The following is a 20,734-nucleotide window of genomic DNA, read 5'->3' as shown; positions in this document are numbered from 1 at the left end:
ATAAATTGAAAAAGGCATTGGTAGAGGATCCCATCCTCGTGCATCCCGACCTGACACAAGAATTCTGTTTAATGACGGACAGTTCCTTGTCAGGATTAGCTGTGGAACTGTTTCAAACGGAAGGAAATGATGATATTACAACTTGGAAAACAATCTCGTTTGGGAGCAGGGTGCTCTCTCGATGTGAAAGAAATTATTCCGTGACAGAACTCGAAGCACTCGCGATAGTTTGGGCATTCTCAAAATTTAGGTATTTTTTATTTGGGAGGACCACCAGAGTGTACACTGACCATCGTGAACTCCAATTTCTTATGAGCACAAAAATCACCCATGGGAGACTAGGACGCTGGGCACTATACCTACAGGAATATAATTTCACTGTAGAATACATTCCGGGACAGAAAAATGTAATTGCTGACGCTTTATCGCGCATTCCTATAGGTTTGGTTCACACAGAAGAATGGGAACTCGGTGAAAATAATTTTAGCATCCTGTACTTACAGAATTTAGCGTTCGAGAACTTTGTTACCACCTCTTTAGGGAGTATAGCTGACGAACAGGATAAGGACGCAGTATTGAAAGATATAAAGAAGAAGTGGGAGGACAAGGAGAATGTAGGAATACGCCAATACTACTTAGTGCGCAATAGAATACTATTCAAGAAACGAGACCCGGACGACTCCAGATGGGTGTTGGTGATTCCGGAGGAACTAGTAAACAAAATTATATGGTACGTACATTTGAGTTATGGTCACTTCGGAGCACAGAAATGTTGTGAAAAACTGAAGGAGACATGCTATTTTAATAACATGCTACGGCCTATTCGTTGCATACTTAGAGTGTGCGCATCTTGTCAGCGAGAAAAGGCGGCCACAGTGACGTATGCTGCATCATTGCACCCGATAATACCAAGCAAATTTTGTGACCTCGCGGCCGTGGATCTATTTGGGCCACTAATACGATCTAAAGCAGGTTTTGCATATGTTTTCATAGCTGTGGAGCTAACCTCCAAGTTTGTGTGCCTGACTCTGGAGAGGCGAGCCACAGGAAGGGCAGTGGCAACTGCATTTGCAAAGCAGTTTCTGCATGAAGTTGGGAGCGTGAAAAGGGTTATCTCGGATAATGGACCACAATTTAGATCGCAATACTGGCAGCGGATGCTTCGAAGGAGAAGAATTAAACACACACACACACACACACACACACATATATATATATATATATATATATATATATATATATATATATATATATATATATAATATAACCCCAGTGAGCGTATTATGCGTGAATTAGGAAAATTATGTAGGTTATACTGCAGTCGTGATCACCGATCGTGGGACATACACCTAAAAGGATTTCAGAACGTAATTAATGAGTTGCCTAATACGTCAACAAAGCTTCCGCCAATCACTGTGCTAAAAAACAAGGAACCCCCGAGCAAAATCAAAGATGTGGTGCCTTGGCCACTAGAGCCGAGACTACGCCGGAACGCAATTGTTGACTTTGCTTTACGCAACATCAAGCGTGCAGCAGAAGCCAGAGTCAAGGTGTATAATAAAAACGTGAGAAAAACAGTGTTTCATGTAGGACAAAAAGTTCTTATCAGATCACACAAGCTGTCTAACAAACGGTCAGGTGTCTGCAAGAAATTTTTTAATCTCTTTAACGGCCCGTATCGGATAAGGAAGATTCCCCATGAAAACGCCATAGAAGTTGAAACTCTTCGGTCGAAGAAATCAAAACGGCTACACCATGTGTCAAACGTAAAACCATACATTGAGTAGAAAGGACAGTGAGGTGTAGAGAGGACGGTGGCGAGAAACAACTGATTAGTTTACATTTGTGATAAATGCATTTTGAATAATATGTTGGTAAAAATAATGATAAAGATGTTTCTATGTGATTGATTGAAGTGATGTTTTTAGTTTTTTTTTCTTTCCTTGTGCAGTTAGGATTTAGGTTGGTTCAAATGTGAAGATAAAAGGTTTCTTTGTGAACGAGTGAAATGCTGTTTATGGTTTTTTTGTTTAAATTGAAAAGAGTCGCTCCTGAGAGAAGCAAGATCTGTGTTGAATTAATGCAAAACTCAGGGGAATATCCGATCCGTGGGTATTATGGATCTGGCAAACCCAGGTCCCCAGCTGTTAGTAGGATTGTTTCCGATTTTCTGCTTTCAGTGCTACTATCTATCTACTAGTATTCTACATCTGTCAGTACAAATGAGGATCTCTTACTATAGTATGCGTGCTGTATGAATATTTTAAGATAGGAGAGCTCTGAGAAAGGAATGAGTAAGTTTGGAATCTTGAAAACAGGATGCGATAATACGATTGTTTAACCAATGGCTTCCCAATATGCGCTAATATGTGAATATTGATGATATATCCTTTTTGTTCTTTATAGCTGAGTACGTAAAGTTCTGTCTGTGGATTTCGTAAGTAGATTGATTCCCTTCAAGGTGAAAGAAGAATTGTGGTTTGTGTAATTAACGTGGCCCCGAAATATTATTGTGGTAGTCAAATGACGAGCAGTTTTCCAGCAAAGGTAAAATGGAAGAGATTTATGGATCCTTTTTGTAGTCTTGATTGATGTTGAGCCAGAGCCTAAAAAATTATTCTGCGTTAATGCTTGTCCTAGAAAAGCGACGTTTATGTGTTTTGCTGATGCTGTGAGCATTAAAGATTGCTGTTATCGCTGGTGCGGGATGCACTGCAGCCTATATGATTTGTACTGAGGAAATTTCCCTCTCGAAGGTAGAGGAAGATTAAATAATTTTGATTATGGGACCGAAGGAAAGCTTGGTTTGGGTAATAAGGATGACTCAAAACATTTATCATTTAAACTACAGGAGGCTTCGGATCTTTTGTGTCTGTTGTAAGTTCAATATGTTAAAATGAAACTGTTTTACAGAGTAGAGGAGACCACAATTTTGCCATTCATGAGAAATGAATCCAGAATAACCACCACAGGCGAAATAACTGATTTGGAAGCGAAAGGTAACTTAAAGAAGGAACGAAATGGGTAAGAAAATGTAGTATAACCTGTATGATGAAAATATTTTTTTACCCTTCTCAGAGTTGTCTGTGTGATTAATTCTTGTGATAACGTAATCTTAGATGAAATTGTCTTACTGTCTTATGTATGAACATATGAGTATGATATATGTATAATTGCGAGTCTTTTATAAGGTGTGTCAACTGGTATAAATGTTTTGGGGTGTAAATAACCATTTTTCTTTTTACTGTGTATGTTTAAGGAAAGTTTCTCCATATTTATCATGTGACAGGACATATGCCGCGAGCGTCAAGAAGAGGATGAATTAGAACAGTGTTGTAGTGGTATAAACACTGTGTTGAAGTAGCATTGAAGTAGCTTGTTGGATTAACTAGTAGTGGATTGAAGTAAAATTTTGAGTAATTCATGTTTATGGGTAGTTAGTTTGTAGAATAGACAACAAGTGTGCATGTTGTGTGTAAATAACATGTGAACCCTATGCTGTCCTGACCTATACTTGCACAAGGCACAATCCTATTCATTTTACTGAATTAATAAGTAGCATTTGATTTATTAAAACGTAAGTGAACCACATTAGTGATGTGGATTTAAATATTATATTACCAGTTCATTTAATTTTTATTTTTATACTGTCAAGTCATTTCACTTTTAATTTTTTTATATTGTCAAGTCATTTAACTTTTATTTTTATATTGTCGATTCATGTAACTTTTTTATTTAAAAAAATTAAGTCTCACTTTTGTTCTTAAAAATTGTGGTATGATATATGACATTTTGTAATCACATAACTATGATGAATAATTTCTGTGAATGCAGTTGAGAACGTGAAAACGAACCGGCTAAACTCTCACGGGGCAGCGGGAGCAGCGAGGACGACTAGTTGTAAACAGGTGGGTTTCCCAGCAGGACACACTGTCAACCGGGCCACTTCGGGAGCGCGGTCGACAGTACAAGAAGGGTACGCGGCAAACACTTTTCCTTTCACCCGGAGCTAATGGCCGGCCGCACCAGTGCGACCCTTCGTGGAGGCGATGACCTGAGATGGCCGAGCGGTCCACCGCGCGGAAATCCATCTGCTGGCAACGCACCAAACGCACGCGACCGTGACGAGACGGCCGTGGTGAAACGACAGAAGACAGGGGATAAAGGGGCGTGGAACCTTTTGACAGGTCCTGTCCAGAGAAACTTGCAGGCGTCAATGACGACTATCAACATTTCCTGGCGGAAGCCCATTGTCAAGCGGCAGTAAATCATGGTTCGGTGTTCTCTGGTTGCTAAGGGTAGCACAAAGAAGAGCCACTAAGTGTCATCCTTGCCCAGGAATATCAAACCGGCGAGCCAATTGAGGATAACTCAAGAATTTAACAACACAAGGGGCGTGGAGCCTTTTGACACATACTGTCCAGAGAAACTGGGAGAATTCAACGACGCCTATCAACATTTCCTGACGGATGCCCACTGTCAAACGACAGTAAATCATACTTCGATGTTTTCTGGTAGCTAAGGGTGGCACAAAGAAGAGCCATTAAATGTCATCCTTGCCCAGGAAGCCCGCATCTCGTGGTCGTGCGGGAGCGTTCTCGCTTCCCACGCCCAGGTTCCCGGGTTCTATTCCCGGCGGGGTCAGGGATTTTCTCTGCCTCGTGATGGCTGGGTGTTGTGTCATGTCCTTAGGTTAGTTAGGTTTCAGTAGTTCTAAGTTCTAGGGGACTGACGACCATAGATGTTAAGTCCCATAGTGCTCAGAGCCATTTGAACCATTTTTTTTTGCCCAAGAATATCAACCTGGCGTGTCAAACGAGGATACCGCACGAATTTGACAACACAAACATGGAACCAAATCGAGATGTACGTGACACAGGCCACAGGCTTCGTTTATCAATCAGAAAGCTATTCATTCTCATCGCAAAGTGATCGATTAGCCTTTGCATGGGGCATATTTATAGTGAGGAACCCCATAAGGGTAACAATCACATAATTCATTGTAGTTTCAGTATAATGACAGAGTGATCATTGTTTGCTAACTAACTGAAATACAGTAGAGTGATTAAAATAGTGCCACAAAGTTATTTTAATTCTACAAATTATTAGTTTTATAAGATATAGAATTTTTTTTTGCGATAACCACTTTGTAAAACATGTTTCTTTCTCTTATCATTTTTTTTGCTTTTGCGGATTGTGCATTGTAATCTTCTGCTTTATAATAATGATGTTATTTTTTTGTTCTTTTTTAATTGTTGTGGCACCTTTGCTATTTTCATAAATTTTACTTGTTAATAAACAGTCATAAATTTTCCCGTGATCAGTTGGCTCTTGCAATGAGCAAATACTGGTGAACTCCACAAGGGTAACAACCAGAAATTGTTTTCATATTAATGACACAGGAACCATTGTTTTTACTTGCTGACCGAATTAGGTCTACACTATCTTTCTAAATTTACTGTGGTGTTTCTGACTACCTGGGAGAAGACTGAGAAGTGAAACGTGTTACTTTTACACATAAACAAGAACGATCTGTCACACTACTACACTTTAAAACACAGTTTATATGTAATTCATGTAACACATTCTCATATGGAACCTACATCCGCTTTCTTTTATATACTGTATATGATAAGATACTGTCCCCCCACCTTCCCTTCTGTGTGAGAGGATGAGTGAGCAAATGTATTTCTAGTTGCATGCTTGATGGTAGCAGACAAGCCTGACTGCTAGAGAACAGTAGGACCCACGTCGGAACAGGTAGCTACGCTTTCTAAAAGCAAAGAGGTTTCTATTCTTAGTATGGTCCTGTCCGTCCCTTGTCATGTTGGTATAGGACGCTGCCTCTCTGGTCACTTCCGTTTGTATTTGTGAGCCACCCTCAGGAAGGGACCACGGCAGTCTGTCCGCAGCGAGCATCTGAAGTGGTAAGATCTAAGGCTAAGCGCGTCTCTGCTAAGTCCGTAGGACAATGGATTTCTTAACTGAAAATTTAATCACCTTTATTTCAGGTTTAGCTCTAAAATATCTAATGTTATCTTAAATTGCAACGTAGTGTGATTCGAGTGTAAAGCTCAAAATATCTTCCGGTAGTTACTTTGTCTCTTACTTTGTGAGTAAAGTGGAACCACGTGTTGATCAGTAACTCCAACTAAGATCATCAATCTCAAATGCGAATGTGCGTGAGATTATAACGTCTCGTCTTGACTATATTTTTCAATATAGCAACTTTTGTTTATGTTCAACCCACGTGCGGTGTACTTTGTGAGACCAGTACCACGTGCTTATACAATTGTTTGACCCATCAGGTTAATAGTAAGACAATAGTAACCAGTTCGAAGTTTTTCTTTTGTAAATTGCGTTTCGATGTAATTTATTTTAATTATCAAAATTATTGTGTAAACCAAGTTGACCACGTGAAGCATGTGGTGTAAGCATCAAAGTAGCCCTCAGCTGTTCTTTTCGGGAAGATTTCACAGAGAGTTAGTTTGCATTTAGTGTACCAGTGTGTGGTAATTTCATGACGGACAGGATTGTGCTACGGACGTAACTTCTTTGGGTGAAAATTGAATCGGTTGATTGCGGTTAATTTCCTCTTGGATATGTTTCAACGTTCTTCGTGTGTTATTTTATGAATGCAGTGTTGTACGTAGTCTCCCAGTCTTGGCTCCCTATTTGATGTGTTCCGTAAGATTACAAACTCACATTTTCACAACCCTAAATAAGGCACCAGTTTAGTTATAAATCAAGTTTGATATGCTGAAATTTTAACGGAACAATTGAAACGTCCCATTTGAAGAATTATACATGACTGTCCTTAAACTGACACACAATATTTTGTTAGCGCAACGCAATCTGACTTTTAAAAATCCCTACAAAAGAATGGCCCTGACTAACATTAAGCTATAAGTTTCACCAATCACTTACCTCACAAAAATCTTCGCTACTCAAACTACTGCAATACAGCGAGCGCCACTACTGCCAGCTAAATAAAAGATTCAAACTACTGAAGGCACTAACTACTGATAGGGAAAGTTAGCAAATGAAAGATATTAATAGAGAACAAACAATGTATTTACCTTGATATCATCATATATAAATATAGCAGTTCATGACAAATTTCAAAACTCCGCCATCTCTCTCCCCACATCCACCACTGCTGGCGGGTCACCTCCAACTGCCCAACGCTACGCGCTGTTCACACCCAGCTGCCTAACACTACAATGGCGAGTATTACAACAATGCAAAGCAGCCACAGACTGCACACAGCACAGCCAGTGATTTTCATACAGAGGTGGCGTTACCAATAAAAAAACCTAAACAGCCTACTTACATAGCCCCCATGTTCCCCACAAAAAAAATTTTACAAATTGGATTGGGCAGTGGCCAATACAGATTTGAAAAAATTTTTCATAATTACAATAACAAAGAAATCAAATGCACACACTTATTGATACTATGTTGGTCAAAAGCTCAAATTTTCTCACAGTCTATAAAGACAGTCCTGATCGTTCATTACGGTAAAATAGTAGTGTTTTTCTCAAAGTCTGAGCAGTAGAAGAAAATGCACACGGAAGTAGTGGATTTCCATGCAGTCTTGAAGAAGTAGTGTTGTCCTTCCAAAGGAAAGACAGTGCTGACTCTCGACATGCAGACAGCTAATGGGCCACAACAGAGCAAACCCACAGTGGAGTCAGTCGAAGTTTTGAAGAATATTGGTAGGTAGGTCATCACAGAGCAGACCCATTGTAGTCCTGGTAGATAGTATGGGATTGGTGAGTCATCAAAGGTGTAGACCCACTGTAGTCCTTGTACAGATAGCCAACAGCCATCTGTTGTGACTGTGCAGGTGCACAATCACCATTGAAGAGTCTTGCGGATAATATAGCAAGTCCATAACCACCACTTGTGCACTCACAAAGTTTTTGGAATTGTCCTTAGAACCAGCAACGCTGTTATCCAGTTCCTTGCTGAATTATTAACACACGTGCAAACACTATCAGTCCCTACTTCTCACATATTGTCCATATACTATGACCAACAGAAACGTGTGCAGTGAAATGTAACTTACAAGTTACTTAATTTGATGAACTGGTGTCAATTACAATTTTATAACATAAGAATACAATTACAAAGGTACAAAATACATAACAATACAGATAACATTTGTGGTACAGACTTTGCAAAAGAATTGAACTAACATATACATCAGTGTTACAGGAATTATGACATAAGTAAATAACTTTCGAAACATCAACTTTACACATGAGCATTAAAACAAAACAGAACAAATAATATCTAAACATCTTTACAGAGTAAATAAAATAGTATTAGAAAAATTCTACAACATAACAACATCAGCTAAACACATAAAGACAGGAAAAACACAAATATACAAGAGTACACAAACACATAGTGGGATAACACAAAAGGGAAAGGACAGGGTTTGTTTTACTGCAGTATTTTGCATGGAGATCTCCCTTTGTTCATCATTATTCCCAAAAAGTCCTATCTAAGCCTGCTTTCTGTATTCTGTTCCTATTTCTTTCAAAATAATTATTTCTGATTGTACAATACTCATTTGGGCCCAAATCTTTTTCATATAACTTCACAATGTATTCTTTACCTATTCTCCATAGTCAGTTTCTTATATAGTCTACCCCTTCTTAAGCTAACTTAAATCTACTGAGCTCAGATGCTAAACTAAGGGACGAGGCACTGCAGCAGCACATAAAACAATATAAACAGCAATGAAAAAAAATGGAAAATCGCAAAGCAAGCTACAGTAAATCTAAATTACCAAGCAATTCAACATTACAACTAATATGAGGCAATGTGCAGCAAACAAAAAAATAAATCTGGCTTAGCAGAGTAACACAAATTAAAGTTCAGTAGCACTATGCCTTGCAAACAGCAGCTTATATCTAAACATGACATAGCTCAAGCAGAAAAAAATATTACAGTAAATACAACAATGCAGTTAAGGGAAATGTATATTCACATCTTAATGTCTAAGTAATTAAAGTGGTGCACCACAAATTATTCTACAAAAGAAATTACCAAGTACTTGAAAAGAAAATTATAGATGCAGTTACTGTTATTAGTCCCTTCTTCTTGTTCTCTCCATTCCAAGAGCTCCTTTTTCGAAGAATGTGGATCAGAAAATAATTATTTAATAAATCTGTTGACAGAAAGTGTTCACATTAGCAGATGCATTTAAGTTTATTTTATAAAACCAATGCTGCAACACAGCTGTAAACCAGATATTAAACAAAATGAGCAATCTCTTAACTACAAAGACAATAGATGTATAATGTTTCTAATCATTTCATTAGGCATTTTAGTAAATATCATAAATTACGAGCTCCACAGTACGCTTTCAACAAGGAAATGTCAATAGCGAGGACAATGACCTCCCCTTTCTTTTTTTCTACCTGTGCTTCTGATGAGGCACTCACTAATGACTTGTTCTCCCGGCGTCTGACACAGCTGGGTGACCACGACGCATTACATGCAGGTGGTCACTTAACTTTCTTACGGAAATATTTACGACAGCAGTTTCCGCTACAGTGACAGTCTCACATAAAAATATTTCACAGGTCAAGAATTAGCGTTGCAAATCTGTAGAAAGAAAATCCTATAAATATAAGTGTCCAAATAAAATATTCGTCAGCATTGTGATACAGTCACGCATTTATGCACATTTCATAACTCTTAAAGTACGATTCTTGGTTTCCAACATACTTCTTATTCCTCATATACGGTAGCATCATCTTATTGATCAGAAACATATCTCAACAGCATAGTACACATCGTCGTCGTAATAATAACATCATAACACCTCAGTCAAATCTCAAAATCGTCGTAGCTTTCTGCAATAATTTCAAAACCTAAAAAAAATTCTCTGCTCATTTCAATAGTGTCATCTACCTCAAACGTACTTTAAAATCATGCTCCCTTACCAAATACATCATTCAAAGCTCTCATAGTATCACAATGATTCTGAAATGCTTTATGTATAGATATCTTAGTTATTACGCTTATTGCCATGATGAAGAAAGTACTGTGCTGTAACGTATTGTTGTGCTATGGAAAAGGCAATCTCATTGTAGCTATACCACAAAACTTACTACTAAAACATGTTTTTCTTTCCAGAAGAATTCAGAAAACTGTGCAGATATAAAACAGATACACCGCAAAAGCAACAATGTAAATTATGTCACACATTAGTAGTGTCATAATATAACCGTGTAGCTGTCAAAGAAACCAAATACTAAGTCATCTTTAATCTCACAGAAAGTACTTTAAATCCCAAATGTATTTTCAAGTAAACCAAAATGTTGCATGTAAATCTCATTAGCAGTGCCAGTATATGTTCTAAGTATGTGAGCCTTATAGTCTTTACGTAATCGTGCAACTAACAAGCAAGAATGTACAAATACAACACTGTGTCGTCTGTTCACTATAACAATGCAATCGTAATTTCTGTTTAAAAATGTTCCCTAGGTTCTAGACTGGATATTTAACTTCAAACATTGTTGTATATTAACAGTTTCTTAAGTCTGACAAAGCATACTAGAAATGTGAAGTGAAAAGTTATATGGCAAAGACAAAGTTAAAAAGCAGATTATCTTTCAATAAACGGTTTTACATGTGAAATCTGGTGTAAACCTTTACTCTTCATAGTACTCAGAGTTTGAACTTGAATGCAATTGTCATGCGGTATACGTCGGTAAAGAATACTGGAATTTTTCTCAAGGTTAGCGTCTATGTTATTTTTCTCTGAGCCAGCCGGCGCACGTGGGTACCTGCGGCGCGGGTCATTGTCTGTCTCTTTGTTGGCGCGCGTTGTTATTGGGATTAGGAGACCTAACTTCTACAAATTCACGTTGTCGAAAGTGCCCTGCTCTGTTTGAATCCCACCAGTTCTGATGCAATTCAGGTCTGTCGTTACGAATATATCGTCTGTCGTCATGTCGGTAGATTCCTTAGTTTCTTCCTTGTCCGTCACGTGGTGGAGAGTTTCTCCCTGAATCGTAACTGTGCGCCGAACTGTTGCGTCTGAAGTTATTCTGCCTTCCTTGATAATAATTGTTTTGGTTCCCACATTGTCTGTTTCTCTGATTGTCTCTGTGATAGTCATTACTACGGAAATGTGATCTTTCTCTGTAACTATTATTACTCTGCCAGCGGTTGTCATATGGGTGGTGTCTGTTTTGGTCACGATTTGCGTTGTAAGAATAGCCTTTTCGTGTCCCGTTATTGTTTTTGGCATCACGGAATTATGACGTATGTGACCTGTAGTGATTGTTTTCCTGTTTTCGCATCCGGCGACTGTCTGTGTCAATTTCTAATTCTTGTAGGAGTCCCTAACAAGCTTCAATGTCGTCTTTGCAACGTCCTGCCAAAATAATATGTCGTAAATGTTCAGGCAATTTGATTAAGCAAATCCGGATGAGTTCTGAGGGGCTGTATGGGTTTGTCAGGTACTGATTCTTGTGCAACATGTCTTCAAAATATTTGACAAGACTGGAAAATTCACATTGTTCAAAGTGTTTCATCATCATGATGCTACGTTTTACTCGGTCTTGTGTAGCTTGTGACCAATATGCTGAGAGGAGCGCATGGTAAAATTCTCCTTCACTGTGACAATCGTGAATGACCGATCGCATTCTTACAGCTGGTTCATTCTCTAAGTAGCCACACATAAATTCTAATCTGTGTTCCAACGACCAGTTGGGAGGAAAACAATGAGAGAATTGATGGAGCCATGCTTGTGGATGAATGGCGTTGCCAGAATTCTTAAATGTTTTGAATTTACGTGTAGTAATGAACAGCTTATAGTCAAAGTCATCATGTCGGTGAGTCGCATATCGGTCATTGTTACGTCGTTTCGGCGGTTCCATTTCAAAATTCGGTGCACCTTGCCAATTTCTTTCATAATTTCCGAAATGCCCTGTGTTATTATTTTGCGGCTTTTCCGTATTTCTAAGTCCCTCTTCCCATGTTGGAGCGCGAGTGTCCTCTGAAATACGTAATTCTTGTATTACCTGTGTCAGCTGATCTTGTACTTCCCGGATTTCTCTTTGGTGTTGTGTATTAATTTGATTCTGATTTTGTTTGAATTTCCTAATTTGTTCGTACTCTTCTGTGTCATTAAAGACTACTGGTCTTGCGTCAATCAGATTATCATCTACCTTCGTAGATAAATTAGTGAACTGATCCAAAAGTTCGGCTACTTTCTCCGATAGTGTACTTATTTCCTCAGTGTGTTTTTCTGAACCAAGTTTCAGAGTATCTACTGTGTCCTTAAAGTTTTCCTGAGTTTTTGCAAGTTGCGTAACCGAATCGGTAGATGCAACTGAGTCAAATTTAGCTTGCAAGGTCTCATGATTTTCATGAACAATAATTTGCAGTTCTTTTATGGCTGCTTCGTGATTCTGTAATGCATATTCATGCCGCAAAAAAATAGGTTGGAAATGCTCACAAATTTGAATTTTTACGTCATTACAGACTTTTTGACATTTCGATTCAATGTTATGTAACTCAGTAGTTAAATCTTCAGGGGGTTTGTTCAAGAGTTTGTTCCAATGAGTCTAACTTTTGAAGCTGTTGCTGTGTTTGTCTCTGATTTTGTTCCAGTGTGTCTAACTGTTGCTGTGTTTGTCTCTGATTTTGTTCCATTGTGTCTAACTTTTTGAGATTTTGTTCCACTGTGTCTAACTGTTGCTGTGTTTGTCTCTGGTGTTGTTCCATTGTGTCTAACTTTTCAAGCTTTTGTCCCATTTGTTGCATTAATTGTAATAACAATGCACTGGTGTCTGAAACATGTTCCTCAGTGCTTTTTGGCAATGAAGTTGCACCGGCAACATTCACATTTTGACAAGCGGAAAATGTGTCTTGACTCATTTGAGAAAACGGTGAGAACCCAAAACCTGAGTCTGCAGTATTTGCAATATTGTGTTCTGTCATTCCCGATTCCTGAGGCGAGCTGTTGCGACCAATCGATCGATAACGCTTCCCTGTTCACTACCTGTTTCACTGTCTACACCATTGTTTGCCGCCCGCTCCATTTCCCTATGCGCAATTACCAAATTACTACTTTGAACATTAGTTAATTCATTACTCTGCGGCGCTAACACACTGCTTTCGTCTTCACTGTCATTTCTCAGTTTACTTTGGAGCCTAGTATTACGTTTTTCACACGCCATAATTGTCACAATATTTCACACGATAACACAGAAAAGCGCAATTTGAAGAGCAAAATAAAATAACATAGCAATGGAAATAATGTCTACTTAATTGCCAGCGCAGCTGCGAAATACTTGGTGCAAATCTACATGCATGCCACAACTGTTCTACTGTACAACAATGAAAAACTACAACTACAAAGGAAATTCTCTCTATGATTACGCGCTATCAATAAACAATAGCTATACTAATTACACAAACTACAAGAAAAAAATCAGAAGATTCCAGTGAGGTATCCTCGGCTAAGGGTCGACATATGAAACGTCCCATTTGAAGAATTATTCATGACTGTCCTTAAACTGACACACAATATTTTGTTAGCGCAACGCAATCTGACTTTTAAAAATCCCTACAAAAGAATGGCCCTGACTAACATTAAGCTATAAGTTTCACCAATCACTTACCTCACAAAAATCTTCGCTACTCAAACTACTGCAATACAGCGAGCGCCACTACTGCCAGCTAAATAAAAGATTCAAACTACTGAAGGCACTAACTACTGATAGGGATAGTTAGCAAATGAAAGATATTAATAGAGAACAAACAATGTATTTACCTTGATATCATCATATACAAATATAGCAGTTCATGACAAATTTCAAAACTCCGCCATCTCTCTCCCCACATCCACCACTGCTGGCGGGTCACCTCCAACTGTCCAACGCTACGCGCTGTTCACAGCCAGCTGCCTAACACTACAATGGCGAGTATTACAACAATGCAAAGCAGCCACAGACTGCACACAGCACAGCCAGTGATTTTCATACAGAGGTGGCGTTACCAATAAAAAAACCTAAACAGCCTACTTACACAATGATCAATGTTAAAATAAATGTCCAAATATAAACTGATTTATTTCTTTTTATTTAAATTGTCTTTATATATATATATATATATATATATATATATATATATATATCACCGGTTATCGTAAGATGAGTACTAAAAGATTATAATTAATGTTAGTTTGGTTGGGAATTTGGTGAGCTAGACTGGATACCTGGTGAAACAGTTGCGCAGTAATGCAAGGTTAACTTCCTCAGATAGCTCACAGCTTTTAACCCACTTTTATGGTCTTGTATATCACCACAGCTTTAAGAACAAATTAAGCAACAACATTACTAAAATTATAAATCAAATAGCTCTAAGCACTATGGGACTTAACATCTGTGGTCATCAGTCCCCTAGACTTAGAACTACTTAAATCTAACCAACCTAAGGACATCACACACATCCATGCCCGAGGAAGGATTAGAACCTATGACCGTAGCAGCAGCGCCGTTCCTGACTGAAGCGCCTAGAACGGCTCGGCCACGGCGGCCGGCTGTTTTAAGTTTATAATCAAAGTATTTTATACTAAGAGGCAGTACAATGCCCGGAAGAATTTTCGTCGTAAGTCTGGCATTTACTCTGGTGAACATGCTTCCCTGGACTGTAGTGTTTGAAACCATTCTAAACAGCAAACGTTGCTTTCTTCTTAAATCTATGTTTTCGTTTACTTTCTACATACATGTTTCAGTTTACACAAGTTTATCGGTATCTGATGAAGAACCAGATTACGGGGATTATTTTGGGAAGGAATGAAAATAATTTTTGTTCTGATTTGCAGTGAAACGTATGCGTGAACACACTATGATTAAGAGACATTCTGAACAATCACCAAGTCAGATATAAAACGAAAAGGATATTTCCTTCGTTTCTTTGCACTAAAAAATACTAAAGGTCCCCAGTGCTTGGGACGGTGAAATCTTATTAAGTCTCATTTACTTGTAAATTAATTGTGATGGGCGACTAGGATGCATAAGTAGGAAAAGGACGAGAACAGAAAATAGCTGGAGAAGGAGGAACTAGGAGAGATAAAGGAAAGGGGACGCCGACTGGAAGAATTTCGTACACAATACATTTTAATCATTGCTGATACATGTATTCTGAATAATGAAAGATGATGTGTACGTGGTTGGGACCTGGAGATACAGGAAGGGTTCAGATAAATTGCGTAATGGAAAGACAGAAATTTCGATACCAGGTTTTAAGATGTAAAATGATTCCAGGGACACATGAGGGCTCTCATCACAATTTATGGGATATGAACTGCAGATTGAAGTGACTACTCGGAGGACCGTGACAAATGAAAAAGGCGACACCTGGATAACTTGAAAGAAACAAAGGTTGTTGAGGCTTTCAAAGGAAGCCCTGGCAACCATTGGTTGAAACCAGGGGAGACGGAGAGATACGTAGCTCTGAGAGATGAAATAATGAACGCAGTGAAGATCAACAGTTGAAAAGACAAACCCAGGTGAAATCGTTGGATAAGACGCGAAATACTGAATTAGTTGACGAGAAGAAAAAATACGCTTATGTGCAAAACGACGGTAGCTTTAGCGTGATGTGTCACTGATGAATAGTATAGCTGAATGAAACTTGTACCATTCACATAAAGTACTGCTACAGCATGCAGTGCAAAACTGGAGTTGTGACTGCACGAAAGACGTATAGAAATGTTTCCGTATGCAATGGATTAGGACTGGAAAGTGGGCAGGAATAGTGGAACAAGTGAGAAAGGCATAATGTTCATTTTGTTATTAAGCGCCACTTAACACAATTTGCTCAATGTCAGCTCCGGAGACGCTGACGATGTCATGCATCCGTATAACGACGTGATCAACAGTTGCTCGCAGTAGTTCCGGTGGAATCTGAGCCATGTGTTCCACTAATCTGGGCTTCAGATCAGGTAGAGACCGAACATGTTCCTGGTAAACGCGTTTTTTTTTTTTAGATATCCCCAAAGCCAAAGGTCACAAGGCTTCAGACAAGGTGATCTTGCAGGCCACGCAACTGGAAAACGCCTGGAAATACCTGTTCGTGGAAGACTGCATTATGCAGATCTTTCACTGGGCGAGCGACGCGAGGTGTTGCCCCATCTTGCATGAAAACAGTGGTTTCCACACAGCTGCGCTCTTCCGAAGCAGGAATCACACGCTGAACAAGGAAATCTCAATTACGTGCCACGGCACGGTGCAACTGACTGGCCCTGTGAGCGTGTTCTCTTCAAAGAAGAACCGACCTAGAAGGTTTATCTGTTTAGCAAGAGTAATAGAAGGCAGATTTCAGACTAGCTAACAGAAAATTTCTGTTCCGACACTGACAATGTTGAGTGTTTATGGAAAAAGTTCAAGGCAATCGTAAAATGCGTTTTAGACAGATACGTGCCGAGTAAAACTGTGAGGGACGGGAAAAACCCACCGTGGTACAACAACAAAGTTAGGAAACTACTGCGAAAGCAAAGAGAGCTTCACTCCAAGTTTAAACGCAGCCAAAACCTCTCAGACAAACAGAAGGTAAACGATGTCAAAGTTAGCGTAAGGAGGGCTATGCGTGAAGCGTTCAGTGAATTCGAAAGTAAAATTCTATGTACCGACTTGACAGAAAATCCTAGGAAGTTCTGGTCTTACGTTAAATCAGTAAGTGGCTCGAAACAGCATATCTAGACACTCCGGGATGATGATGGCATTGAAACAGAGGATGACACGCATAAAGCTGAAATACTAAACACCTTTTTCCAAAGCTGTTTCGCAGAGGAAGACCGCACTGCAGTTCCTTCTCTAAATCCTCGCACAAACGAAAAAATGGCTGACATCAAAATAAGTGTCCAAGGAATAGAAAAGCAACTGGAATCACTCAACAGAGGAAAGTCTACTGGACCTGACGGGATACCAATTCGATTCTACACAGAGTACGCGAAAGAACTTGCCCCCCTTCTAACATCCGTGTACCGCAAGTCTCTAGAGGAACGGAAGGTTCCAAATGATTGGAAAAGAGCACAGGTAGTCCCAGTCTTCAAGAAGGGTCGTCGAGCAGATGCACAAAACTATAGACCTATATCTCTGACGTCGATCTGTTGTAGAATTTTAGAACATGTTTTTTGCTCGAGTATCATGTCGTTTTTGGAAACCCAGAATCTACTATGTAGGAATGAACATGGATCCCGGAAACAGCGATCGTGTGAGACCCAACTCGCTTTATTTGTTCATGAGACCCAGAAAATATTAGATACAGGCTCCCAGGTAGATGCTATTTTCATTGACTTCCGGAAGGCGTTCGATACAGTTCCGCACTGTCGCCTGATAAACAAAGTAAGAGCCTACGGAATATCAGACCAGCTGTGTGGCTGGATTGAAGAGTTTTTAGCAAACAGAACACAGCATGTTGTTATCAATGGAGAGACGTCTACAGACGTTAAAGTAACCTCTGGCGTGCCACAGGGGAGTGTTATGGGACCATTGCTTTTCACAATATATATAAATGACCTAGTAGATAGTGTCGGAAGTTCCATGCGGCTTTTCGCTGATGATGCTGTAGTATACAGAGAAGTAGCAGCATTAGAAAATTGTAGCGAAATGCAGGAGGATCTGCAGCGGATAGGCACTTGGTGCAGGGAGTGGCAACTGTCCCTTAACATAAACAAATGTAATGTATTGCGAATACATAGAAAGAAGGATCCTTTATTGTATGATTATATGATAGCGGAACAAACACTGGTAGCAGTTACTTCTGTAAAATATCTGGGAGTATGCGTGTGGAACGATTTGAAGTGGAATGACCATATAAAATTAATTGTTGGTAAGGCGGGTACCAGGTTGAGATTCATTGGGAGAGTGCTTAGAAAATGTAGTCCATCAACAAAGGAGGTGGCTTACAAAACATTCGTTCGACCTATACTTGAGTATTGCTCATCAGTGTGGGATCCGTACCAGGTCGGATTGACAGAGGAGATAGAGAAGGTCCAAAGAAGAGCGGCGCGTTTCGTCACAGGGTTATTTGGTAACCGTGATAGCGTTACGGAGATGTTTAGCAAACTCAAGTGGCAGACTCTGCAAGAGAGGCGCTCTGCATCGCGGTGTAGCTTGCTCGCCAGGTTTCGAGAGGGTGCGTTTCTGGATGAGGTATCGAATATATTGCTTCCCCCTACTTATACCTCCCGAGGAGATCACGAATGTAAAATTAGAGAGATTAGAGCGCGCACGGAGGCTTTCAGACAGTCGTTCTTCCCGCGAACCATACGCGACTGGAACAGGAAAGGGAGGTAATGACAGTGACACGTAAAGTGCTCTCCGCCACACACCGTTGGGTGGTTTGCGGAGTATAAATGTAGATGTAGATGTAGAATAAAGGTACTTGTGAATCGACAGTAGACAGTCACATACCACGAGAGCAATGGCTCTTCGTCCACAACATGCGGTTTAATGGTGCCCCAAATTCGGCAGTTCTGTGTATTAATTGCACCTTGTAGTGTAAAATGTACCTCGTCACTCCATGGAAGATTGCCCTGCCGCATGTTGTCAACTTCTACTCATTTCAGAAACCGAAGAACAAATTCAGAACTTTGCTGTGGACCATGAAGTTTCAGTTGCTGCACCGTCTAAATGTTGTACCGGCGTCAGTGTAAAATAGGCAATAAAGCTTTCCGTACTGTTGACCAGAGAATGGGCAATTCTCGTAGCACTGCACGGGCACTACCACTATCCGGAGCACATGCTGAATGGCCAGTTACAGCAACAGCGACCTCGTCACATAACTTCAACCGGGATAGGACGTCTTCCTCTTCCTCGTGCCACACTGTAACGTTACGCGAATGTAGGCGAAATAATCGGCCGCCTAGAATTGATCCTGGGTAAGGTTAATTCGTTCGCGAAGCTGGGCGGCCCCAGGGCCCAAATCGAGTCGCGACCGACCGGTCCGTCAGTCACTGCTAGCGAGCCAGGTGCAGTGACGAGCTGCGTTACCGGAAATGGGTAAGTCCCAAAGCTGGGATATTGGACGGCTGATGCTTGCATGACACTTGTGCAGGAGACAATGCTCCTAGAAGTGGCCGAGTGTCACAGAAGCTGAAAAATGGCTCCCTACAGCTCTTCACAATCAGCAAATCTGAATATACACTCCTGGAAATGGAAAAAGAACACATTGACACCGGTGTGTCAGACCCACCATACTTGCTCCGGACACTGCGAGAGGGCTGTACAAGCAATGATCACACGCACGGCACAGCGGACACACCAGGAACCGCGGTGTTGGCCGTCGAATGGCGCTGGCTGCGCAGCATTTGTGCACCGCCGCCGTCAGTGTCAGCCAGTTTGCCGTGGCATACGGAGCTCCATCGCAGTCTTTAACACTGGTAGCATGCCGCGACAGCGTGGACGTGAACCGTATGTGCAGTTGACGGACTTTGAGCAAGGGCGTATAGTGGGCATGCGGGAGGCCGGGTGGACGTACCGCCGCATTGCTCAACACGTGGGGCGTGAGGTCTCCACAGTACATCGATGTCGTCGCCAGTGGTCGGCGGAAGGTGCACGTGCCCGTCGACCTGGGACCGGACCGCAGCGACGCACGGATGCACGCCAAGACCGTAGGATCCTACGCAGTGCCGTAGGGGACCGCACCGCCACTTCCCAGCAAATTAGGGACACTGTTGCTCGTGGGGTATCGGCGAGGACCATTCGCAACCGTCTCCATGAAGCTGGGCTACGGTCCCGCACACCGTTAGGCCGTCTTCCGCTCACGCCCCAACATCGTGCAGCCCGCCTCCAGTGGTGTCGCGACAGGCGTGAATGGAGGGACGAATGGAGACGTGTCGTCTTCAGTGATGAGAGTCGCTTCTGCCTTGGTGCCAATGATGGTGTTTGGCGCCGTGCAGGTGAGCGCCACAATCAGGACTGCATACGACCGAGGCACACAGGGCCAACACCCGGCATCATGGTGTGGGGAGCGATCTCCTACACTGGCCGTACACCACTGGTGATCGTCGAGGGGACACTGAATAGTGCACGGTACATCCAAACCGTCATCGAACCCATCGTTCTACCATTCCTAGACCGGCAAGGGAACTTGCTGTTCCAACAGAACAATGCACGTCCGCATGTATCCCGTGCCACCCAACGTGCTCTAGAAGGTGTAAGTCAACTACCCTGGCCAGCAAGATCTCCGGATCTGTCCCCCATTGAGCATCTTTGGGACTGGATGAAGCGTCGTCTCACGCGGTCTGCACGTCCAGCACGAACGCTAGTCCAACTGAGGCGCCAGGTGGAAATGGCATGGCAAGCCGTTCCACAGGACTACATCCAGCATCTCTGCGATCGTCTCCATGGGAGAATAGCAGCCTGCATTGCTGCGAAAGGTGGATATACACTGTACTAGTGCCGACATTGTGCATGCTCTGTTGCCTGTGTCTATGTGCCTGTGGTTCTGTCAGTGTGATCATGTGATGTATCTGACCCCAGGAATGTGTCAATAAAGTTTCCCCTTCCTGGGACAATGAATTCACGGTGTTCTTATTTCAATTTCCAGGAGTGTATTTGTGATCTCATAAAAAGTAGGCGCATCGAGTAACCCAACAGTATTTTAATATTTTTGAAACTACAGAAATTAATATTTCGCAGCGAATAAATATTCTCACAATGAATCTCTGAATTAACAACTTTTAAACGTT

The sequence above is a fragment of the Schistocerca serialis genome, chromosome 2 (assembly GCF_023864345.2).
Source record: "Schistocerca serialis cubense isolate TAMUIC-IGC-003099 chromosome 2, iqSchSeri2.2, whole genome shotgun sequence".
NCBI lineage: Eukaryota > Metazoa > Arthropoda > Insecta > Orthoptera > Acrididae > Schistocerca > Schistocerca serialis.
Note: the sequence above shows the minus strand (reverse complement) of the source record.